Consider the following 10,898-nt stretch of genomic DNA (forward strand, 5'->3'; position numbering starts at 1 on the left):
AACAAAATATTAGCAAATCTAAATCAACAATATTTAAAAAGATTATACCCAAGACCGATGGGGAGTTATTCTAGTTACATTTGAAAAGCAATTAAATTATAACAGGCTAAAGAACAAAAATTGCATGATCATATGAGGTGATACATTAAAATATTTGGTGCATTTTGTGTTTGATAAAATCCAACACCCATTCATGGTGAAAACTTTCAGCAAACTAACAATAGAGGAGAATTTTCTCAATTTGGTGAAAAAACAATTATGAAAACCAACAACTAAAATAACTAACATCTCACTTGAGAGGGAGAATCTGATTGTTTACCCCCCCCTAATACTGCAACAATATTTCATTTCTCCTATTCAACATTATACTGGAAGCCCTCACTAGTGCAATAAGACTAGAAAAATATTGGTATGTAGACTCAGAACAAAGAAATAAGACTGTGTTTGTTCACAGATAACATAATTTTCTACGTAGAAAATACCAAACAAATGAGAAGAAATCCTCCTGGAACTAATAAGCAATTATAGCAATGTCATAAAAACAAAATTCATATTCCAAAGTAAATTGTTTTCCTATATACGGCCCTACACAATTGGAATCTAAAATTAAACAATACCATTTATATTACCACGAAAAATGAAACATTTAGGTAAAATCCTATGAAATATATATGTGATATATATGCAGAAAGTTATAAAACTCTGTTAAGATACCAAAGACCCAGGGTGTCTGGGTGCCTCAGTCAGTTAAGCGTCCAACTTCATCTCAGGTCATGATCTCATGGTCTGTGAGTTCAAGCCCCATGTGGGGCTCTATGCTGGCAGCTCAGAGCCTGGAGCCTGCATTGGATTCTGTCTCCAGCTCTCTCTGCCCCTCCCCCACTCATGCTCTGTCTCCGTCTCTCAAAAATGAATAAATGTTAAAAAAAAAAAGTAAAAAAAAAGATATCAAATAATATCTGAATAGTGGAGAATATTGTTAAGATGTGGATTATTCCTAACTTGATCTAGAGAGTTAATGCAATCCCAACCCAAACCTCAGCAAGCTGTTTTTGTGAACTTTGACAAATTGATTCTAAACTTTATATGGAAAGAAAAAAATTTGGATACCCAACACAATACTGAAAAAGAGCAAAGTAGGAGATAGCTACTACTTGAATTCAAGGACTGCTATAAAGTTACAGTAACCAAGATAATGTGGCATTAGTGTAAAAACTGACATGTATGGCAATGGAAGAGAGTAGACAGTCTATAAATAGACCCATGAAAACAGAGTCAACTGGTCTTTGACAAAGGAGCGAAGGCAATTCAGTGGAGAAATGATAGTCTTTTCAATGGTGTTGGGATAATATGACATTCATATGCACAAAAGGAATGAAAACACAGTCCTTTTGTCTTTCACTAAAATAACTAAAAATGGATCATACAATTAAATATAAATTGCAAAACTCCAAAACATCTAGAAGTTAAAGAGGACAAAATCTAAGTGATCTAGGATTTGGAGAGGAGTTTTTTGACACAATTCCAAAAAACATGATACATGGAAGAAAAAATTGATAAGTAGAACTTTCTAAAATTTAAAAACTTGTGTTCTGTGAAAGACCATGTTAAGAGAATTGAAAGACAAACCAAGGATTGGGAGAAAATAGTTGGAAAACACATATTTGATAAAGAAATATATCCAAAATATACAAAGAATTCTTAAAGCTCAACCCTCAGAAAATAAACAAGTCGATTGCAAAATGGGCAAAAATTCTAAACAGACCAAACCTCATCATAAAAGATATACAGATGGCAAAACAAACAGAGAAACACACACACACACACACACACACACATACACATGAAAAGACACAACATCATTTGTCATTGAGGAATTTCAACTTTTGACAACAAATGAGATACAACTGTATACCTATTAAGTTGGCTTAAAAAACTGACAACATTAAATGGTAGCAAGGATGCAGAGCAAGAGGAACTCTCTTTAACAAAACTGTAAGAAATGTAAAGTGTACATCGTGGTGATTTGATATACATATACATTGTAAAAGCATTATCCTCATCATTATAAAAACATTAATTAACACATCCATCACCTTACATATTTATTTAATTTTTTTGTGAGAACACTTAAGTTCTACTCCTTTAGCAACTTTCAGTTATACAATACATTGTTAGCAACCTGTAGTAACATTGTTTTACATTAGATCTTCATACCTTATTCATCTTATAGCTGAAAGTTTGTACTTTTGCCAACATCTCCCTATTTCCTCCTCCCCTCCTCTCCCCATCCCCTTGCAACCACTTTGTACTCCCTGTTTCTATGCTTTTTTCTTTTATTTCACATATTGGTGATACCACGTAGTATTTGTCTTTCTTTTATGCCTCAATAAAACTGAAAATTTTTTTTCAAAACTCCCATTCACTGCTGGTGGAAATAGGAAATGGGACATACATTTTGGTAGTTTCTTACAAAGCTGATGATAATATTACCATAAGATAAAGTGATAGTATTCCTAGGTATTTACCAGATTGGTTAAAAACTTAGGTTCTCATAAAAACTGCATGTGTATAGGAACTTTATTCATAATTACCAAAAACTGTAGAAAACCAAGATAGGTGAGTGGATTAAAAAAACTGTGGTATATCATACAATGGATTATTTAGCAATAAATAAAATAAGGTATCATGTCATGAATGTATATTCAGGAAACTGAAGTGTATATTGCTAAGTGAAAGCAGCAAATCTGAGAAGACTGCATACTTATTCCATCTATATGACATTATGGAAAATGCAAAACTACGGAGACAGTGAAAAGATGTGTGGTTATCAAGGGTTCAGGGGTTCAGTGGGGTGGATGAATAGGTGAGGTACAGGAGATTTCAGTGCAGTGATACTGTTCTATATGATAGTATAATTTTGGATATGTGGTTTTATGCATACTGTGTCATCAATGAGAACCTAAAAGGAATGATGCCCTGGCAACAACGAGCATGTGTAGTGCCCAGATGTTTGTTTCTAATATCATCTCCAGTAAAATGAACCAGATATCCTTGGAGAAGTGGCTGATTATAGAAATAGGGCAGAAATACACAAGACAAGCCTGGAACATTCTGTAATGCCAGAAAATAAGGAAATGTTCAAATATATACAAACTCACCCATTTTGATGGAGGATATCAGGGTATATCAGGAGCCAAATGAAAGAGCTCCCACTGGGCTAAACTGAAAAAATTTGTACAACAAAATAAAATAATATTTAATCCAAATAAGTATCTTAATCCAAATTATAAAATAAATATCCACGAGCCCATATTGATATAAATGATTGAATAAATTAATAAGTAGGGTAGAAATTTTCCATACAGAAGAATTACAAGTAAATTATGTAGACATTCTAACCTAAACCTGGAGGAACATAACCCCTCATTTCTTAAATACAGGTTCAGCACGATGACTTCTTTCCAAAGTGTACAGTATGGAAAGCAGGGAAAAGTAACTTTACAATGAAGAAAACTGACAAACACTATTTCAGCCTGATAATCAAGGCCATGAGAAATGAATATAACCTTGATAGGAGGTGATGAAAATGGCACTTTATTTGTGGTGTTCCTCCCCCCAAACCCATGACTCTGGTCTAATCATGAAAAAAAAATCAAATACATTCCAATAGAAGGGTATCCTACAACATTTATGGCCAGTGCTCCTTAAAACTGTCAAGGTCATTAAATACAAAGAAAGTCTAGGTAACTATTACAGCCAAGAACAGCCTGAGGAGGTATGACATCAAGAAAAAATAAATAAATATTGTGTATCAAAGTAAAATATCAAGAAAGTGAAAAGATAGTTTGTTAGATAGAATTGGAGAAAATATTTGCAAGTCATATATCTGATAAGGGTCTTCTATTCACAATATTTAAGGAACTCTTATAACTCAACAGTAAAAATAAAAACCAGCTCAATAAAAATGGGCAAAAGACCTGAACAGACATTTCTCCAGTGAAGATATACAAATGGCCAACAAACACATGAAAAGATACTCCACATTGTTAGTCATTAGGGAATTATAAGTCAAAACCACAATGAAATACCGCCTTTTGCCCATTAAGTTGTCTATAAGCAAGAAAAAAAACAAAAAACCAAAATGAGTGTTGGCTAGGATGTGGAGAAATTAGAACTTTTGTGGATCATTAGTATGAATATAAAAAGGGACACCCACTGTGGAAAACAATATTGCATTTCCTTAAAAAGTTAAACAGGGAATTACCATATAATCCATTAATTCTACACCATATAACCCATTAATTCTACTCCTAGGTATTTATACAAAATATTTGAAAACAGGTAAAAAAAATCTTGTGCATGTATATTTTTAGTAGAACTTTTCACAATAGCCAAAGGTGGAAACAATGCAGATGTTTATCATCCGATGAATGGAGAAACAAATGTGGTTTATCCACACAAAGGGATATTACTCAATCATAAAAAGAAATGTACTGATATACACTTCAATATATATAAACTTGAAAATTCTAAATGAAAGAAGCCAGACATTAAAGGTCACATATTGTTTTGATTTTATTTATATGAAATATTCAGAATAGGTAAGTGCATGGAGACAGAAAGCAGATTAGTGTTTGCCAGGAGCTGGAAGAGAGGAATGGCCAGTGACTGCTCAATGGATATGGAGTTTTCCTTGGGGTGATGGAAATATTTTGGAACTAGATAGAAGTTATGGTTGCACAGAATTGTGCCATTGGATTCTACCCTTCAAATGATCTTGTGTTGTGTGAATTTTCCCTCAATAAAATTAAATACCTGAGAAAGATAAATGAGGACATATTATTTTCTATTATGAATTAAGATTTTAGTTGTCCACTTTGTTTTGGCATATTGTTTTTCAGTCATAGTTGGATTAGGTTTACCTTTCCCTCTACTAGATATTTAGGTGAAAATTCAGTTTTGATCTAAAAAAGTATCTTAAAATTCACACACTAAGTTTTTGCTCATTTTAAACTCTCCAGGTCAGATATTATATAGAATTTAGTTTAAAAATTTTTATATAATGAGAATAATTATTAACAATTTAATAACAATCAAGTTTATTAGAACAATATGTTCAAATGGAGCTCTTATAGTGTTACATGATACAAGAATGTGTGATATTTTTTCTTGTGTCTTAAAAAAAGACATTGCTTTTCTAAGCAGTTAGAGACATTCAGTATGTCTGCATTCAGTTAATGAAGAAAAAGATCACTGCACTGAATCCCAAGGAACATGAATTCTAACTATTTTCTGCTATTAACTGGACATAACTGACAACCTGTTTCTTCATCTGATAGGGAGGAATATTGCATTTCCATCTCACCATTTTGTTTGAAAGAATAAATGAGATAATATGTGTAAAAACACTCAGAAAATTTAAAAGACAAATCTGTAAATTCTTATTTTTATATAAAAGGATGCAGTAGAGTGTAGGATTAAATCCATGTACTTTGAAATAAAAAAATAACGGTTTTTGAATATAGATCTGACTCTAGCATAGTGACCTTTGCCAACATGTTTAGTCTTTTTCTGGTATATAATATTAGTATCTCTAAAATGGGGATGTTAATTGTATAAATGAGGTAAAAAGCAAGTACAGTGTTTCCAAGGATAGTCCATGGATATGCTTTCAAAAATATCCTAAATAATTCTTAATGAGTTTGTTAATAACTATTCCTTTTTCACTGGTATTTGATCTAAATGATAATTAGTTTATAAATAGACATTAAAATTTTAGAAGATGCTAACTTTCCTTAAAGATATTTTGCTGTCATAGTTTATTATACGTAGTTTCCTTTGCTTTCCATTTACTTATTTAACCAAACTTCTAATACTCTTTCCTTCTCTTAATGCCATGCCATGAGAATTAAGTAAAACTCGCATGATGAATGGCTTGGGGACTCAGGTCATGGAACCATTAAGTGGTCCCCAAAAGCTGTTAGATTATTGTTAGAGCAGGAGCAGCTGTGAGAAGCACTACCCATATAGCATCAAAGAGGGAAACCTTTTTTTAAAAGATCCAGTAACAGTGAAAATATTACTTTCTGGGTTAAAAAAAAATTTTTTTTTTGGCCAGGTAAGTGGAGATATTATGTCAATAGCCTGCTAAAATTATTGGCTATTCTTTTTATCCTAACAGTGTATACATTTATGGCACAACATTAGAAAATCTCTCCCTCTTTCCTTTTTTTTCAAATCTCCATTTCTGGGGGCACCTGGGTGGCTCAGTCAGTTGAGCGACCAGCTTCGGCTCAGGTCATGATCTCATGATTTGTGGATTCGAGTCCCGTGTTGGGTTCTGTGCTGACAGCTCAGAGCCTGGAGCCTGCTTCAGATTCTCTGTCTCCCTCTCTGCCCCTCCCTTGCTTGTGCTGTCTCTCTCCCAAAAATAAATAAATAAAATTTAAAAAAATAATAAAAAAAATAAATCTCCATTTCTGTTTTCCAATTCGACAAGCACTTTTTGGACACCCAGTGGTGCTGGTCTCTCCAAGGGAAGTGAGAATTTTCATTTCAGGCTGTATGCATTGCTCCATATGCCTAGATTATGTCTTGATTTACAGGGAAATTTCTGAGTCTTGATTGTATTACATTTGGATAGAGACTAGAAAAGATCTTAGCAACTGGTTTTAATGTGAGTAAACTTATACCTGCCATACATTTGTGGCAATTTCTAGAGTGGCAATTGTTTTCTATTTTACTGGAATCAGTTTTCAATAGGAATAAAGTATAAAATCAAAGTCTTTATCACAAAACCATTACCATCAACTACCCATGCATTTATATACATATGCATGCCCACATCCATCCAACCACTCATCTTTTTCCCCAAACTCACAACATTTACATGGGCCAGCATTTATGACTAAGCACAGTCCCTTCTCTCAAGAAGCTCATAGACCTAGTAGGGGAGATGGAGAGACTATTTAAGTGTAAATTATATTATCATGAAAAATTTATTATGAAAGGTTTGCAAGTATGATGTGAAAGCATAGAAGGGGAATATCTAATCCAGACTGGAGGAGAGTGAGACATCATTGACTAGTTGTGGAATAGATGGAATGAATTTTTATAAGAAATAATCAGCTAAATGAAATAAGTCAGGGTGCCTTAAGTGCAGAACAAAAGTATGGGTAAAGCTGATCATTCATGAAGGAGCAAGGTAGTTCATGACATTTGTGAGGTGCAAGAAAGATGGGCTATAGACAGCTCCCAAGAGTTTTATATGCCAAAATGCTGTGATGTTGAGAGCAGGAAAAATCACTGCGTAATTTTAAGCAGTAAGTAGGCGACAGAAGAAACAGGAAATATTCTCTTGGTATGTATGTTAACTGCCTCTCTTAAAACCTTTATGGTAATCCTTGCTTCTATTCCTCTCTCTTTTCTTTCATTGCTCCTGTCCTTTCTCGCTCCTCCCTTCTCCTGCCTTTTCCTACCCTCTCCTTTCTTACTAGTATCCATCAACTAAACAATAGCAATAGACTGCTCACAAGTCACTTTATCATGGCAATGAATCTCTGAGAACATTTTAAAAGTGACGGTTGTGATACTTTTATGACTATACAGTTGTTCACACATTTGTAAAACTTTATTTCAATTTTTAAATGCTTATTTGAATATTGATATCACTATAATCTGAATTTGAAAGGGCGTACATCTTGAACCCCTTATTTTGTATTTAAAAATCATACTTTTTAAGTCAAAAACAATATAAGTTGTTTTAGATCATTTAAACAGAAAAGAAATACAGACTTGAGGAAGTGAAAGCCACATGTAATCTTACTTTTCAGGACTTACTATTTATAATATTTTGTATTCATTCTTGGAGAATTTTTTTATTCAAACACAAAGTTTCATATTAATTTTATGCACTTTCTTTTCACTTAAAATTTAAATCTTTCCAGATCTGTATGTGTAGAATTATTTAGTTGATTTTAAGAACTTCAGGGTATTCCATTATATAAATATACTAAAATGTGATTAATACCTTTTCTATTGATTGACATGGGCCAACAACATTCTATTATTTGTATACATGTGTGTATCTGTTTGTAAATACATATATATTATATGAACATATATGCTGCATGTACATAATATTTGCTCTTATGCTGGTACTTCTAGGAATAGATTTGTACATTTTAAATTCTAACAAATATTAATTTATAATCCCTTCATCAATGTATAAGAGCACTTTTTTTTGAAACCTTGATAATACTGAGAATTCTCTTTCTCTGTTGATCAGTAAAACACAAAACAATGAAGATTGATGATGATCACTGATGATGATGAGACTAAATATCAATAAATATGTTTATTGGCCAGTTGTATGTGTTGTTGCTGTTCCTGGTGTTAGTTACCTGTGCATGCCTTCCCACTTTTTAAAGTTAGACCTTCTCCTTGTAGAGTTAATATATTGATTTTTCTATCAAATATACCACTCTGATTGATGAGAATATTTTTCCTATCTATTGAAATGTGTCAAATTAAGACCACTTGTTTAATAAAGGATTTTTTGACATTTGGAAGATAAAGAAAAGAGAAAAACAGGGAAAAACACCTAATTTTCCTGCGACTAAGAAAAAAAATAATCTTTTATTTTTACTGACTTTTCTGTTGGTCGTTAAAATATTTTTATTTATTTTATAGAGTTGGGAACATACTAAATGTGTGTCTTTTTGTATTCCAGAGTATCCATATTTTAAAATACCCACACATTGTGTGTTCAAAATCTTTAGATAGAGTTGATTATAGGTCCTTTGAGATGTCATATCCACCACTATTCAGTTCTGTAATTACCCCATTATTCTTTGCTTAATCTTTATGTATTTTATCTCAGATATTGGCTATAAAATTCTACATCCATTGCCCTTGTGGTGGGTCCTCTTAGTAGGACCTCTGTAGTGTTTCCTTTTGGCTACAGTAACCCTCAGGATTCCTATTACTGCCTGGCCTGACTCTTCTCAAGTCTATTCTTGGCTATAGTGGGACCATGATGCTCCCACCTTCTTATGTTGCTTTCCTTCTGAGGAAGCACAGACTTGTGACATGCAGGAGTCTGGGTATGATGTGGGGTATTAAAAGGGAAGAATGATGACATAAGAAAGAATGGTTGTTAGTAGTGTGGGGCTGGGGGGAAAACTGGTGGTGGCAGTGCATTGGGGGAACCACGTTATTTAATTCAGGCATGAAATAAGCATCCATAATTTAGTTTGGTTGCTTAATGGCAGTTTAGAAAATTATGTAAGAAACAAATTAGTTAATATATTAGACTGAAATTTATGACATTAAAATTTAATCATCTTTGGACCTACAGAAAGAACAATTCCATATGCTTCAAACTAATAAATACACAGAAATCCAGAGAATGACAATTTATTGATAAACATAGAAGATAAGAATTTCTATTTTTTTTTCCTGGACATATAAGTTTAAAAATGGGTTTCCTATTCATTTGTTTCTCTCTCAGATCTACGGTTAGGGTTAGGGTATGTGCCTAATATCCTGCTGTTCAGAGACCTCTTCCAAGGTTATGGATTAGGGGTTAGGATTTCATATTCATCTTATTTGATAACCATTTCTTTTTATTCAATGAAAATTATTCATATATTTTGATGTTACTGACTTTTATTTCATTATACATGTTTGAATGGCTCCTCAGGTGGAATTACCATTAATAATTTAATTCTCTATTGTAGACATTTAGGTTATTTCTAATATTTTTTAATAAGTATGGTTCTAATATATATGTAGCCCTATAGCTTATTTTTTAACTAATCTATTGTAGCATTAAGCAAATTTTCTTCAAGTGAGATTCTTGGTTGTAAATGAAGGATAATTGAAACTTTTTGGTGTGTATTATTATTGTCATGTCAAAAAATTCTGGCTTAGTTTTTATTGAAGTATAGTTCACATACAATGTTATACTTGCTTCAGGTGTAGAGTATAGTAATTCACCAATTCTATACATTTCGCAGCACTCACCATGATAAGTGTAGTTACTGTCTATCACCGAACAATATTATTACAGTATTATTGCCTGTATTCCCTAGTGACCTACTTATTTTATAATAGGAAGAGTACCTCTTTGTTTTAAAAATTTTAAATGTTTATTTAGTTTTGAGAGAGAGAGACAGAGCATGAGCAGGGGAGGGCCAGAGGGAGAGGGAGACACAGAATGTGAAGCAGGTTCCAGGCTCCAAGCTGTCAGCACAGAGCCCAACATAGGGCTTGAACCCATGAGCTGTGAGATCATGACCTAAGCTGAAGTTGGACACTTAACTGACTGAGCCACCCAGGTACCCCAGGAAGAGTATCTCTTAATACCCTTCACCTACTTTGCCCATTCTGACACCCCCATCAGTTTCTTCTCTATATTTATGAGTGTGTTCCTGTATTTTTTATTATTGTTTGTCTTGCTTTTTGGATTTCATATATAAGTGAAATAATTTGGTATTCACTTAACATTCACTTAACATTCTCTAGGTCTACCGAAGTTATCACAAAAGGAAAGATCTCATTCCCTATTTTGTCTGGGTAATATTCCATTGTGTGTGTGTGTGTGTGTGTGTGTAATATATATTAATCTATATATATATATAATAATATATATATAAATAAATAAATATATATATATATATATATATATATATATATATATATATATATATATTAGTATTAGGTTGCTTCCATATCTTGTAAATAATGCTGCAATAAACTTAGGAATGCAGATATCTTTTTGAATAGATGGTTTTGTTTTCTTTGGGTAAATTGCAGTACTGGAATTGTTGGATTATCTAGTATTTCTGTTTTTAATCTTTTGAGGAAACCCCATACTGTTTTTCACAGTGGGT

Source organism: Panthera tigris, chromosome B3 (assembly GCF_018350195.1).
Source record: "Panthera tigris isolate Pti1 chromosome B3, P.tigris_Pti1_mat1.1, whole genome shotgun sequence".
Classification (NCBI taxonomy): Eukaryota; Metazoa; Chordata; class Mammalia; order Carnivora; family Felidae; genus Panthera; species Panthera tigris.